Raw genomic sequence first — 200 nt, forward strand, 5'->3', positions numbered from 1 at the left:
CATCCTTGCTCCTCACTCGATCGTCAATGTAACTGCAACGCATCCTTGCTCCTCACTCGATCGTCCCACTCGATCGTCTGCATGTCGAGTAACGCTTGTTCCTCTGTTTCGCTCTGCATGTCTCCTAAGTACCTGAAACACTCCAAATATGCACAATGTATGCAAGATATGCATGATATGCATAAAACCTACCTAAGTAT

At 45.5% G+C, this 200-nt stretch overlaps 1 protein-coding gene across 1 annotated transcript in view; it reads right to left on the reverse strand.

Annotated features, from left to right (window-relative positions):
• Positions 1-89: 89 nt before the first annotated feature.
• The window catches only part of LOC111829542, a 2,657-nt gene continuing 2,546 nt past the window's right edge, over positions 90-200 (reverse strand). The window contains exon 2 of the mRNA XM_023778809.1: positions 90-132. The gene's annotated coding sequence lies outside the window, so the exon portion shown is untranslated. The remainder of the gene's footprint in view (positions 133-200) is intronic.

Source organism: Capsella rubella, unplaced genomic scaffold, assembly GCF_000375325.1.
Source record: "Capsella rubella cultivar Monte Gargano unplaced genomic scaffold, Caprub1_0 scaffold_7, whole genome shotgun sequence".
NCBI classification, from domain to species: Eukaryota; Viridiplantae; Streptophyta; class Magnoliopsida; order Brassicales; family Brassicaceae; genus Capsella; species Capsella rubella.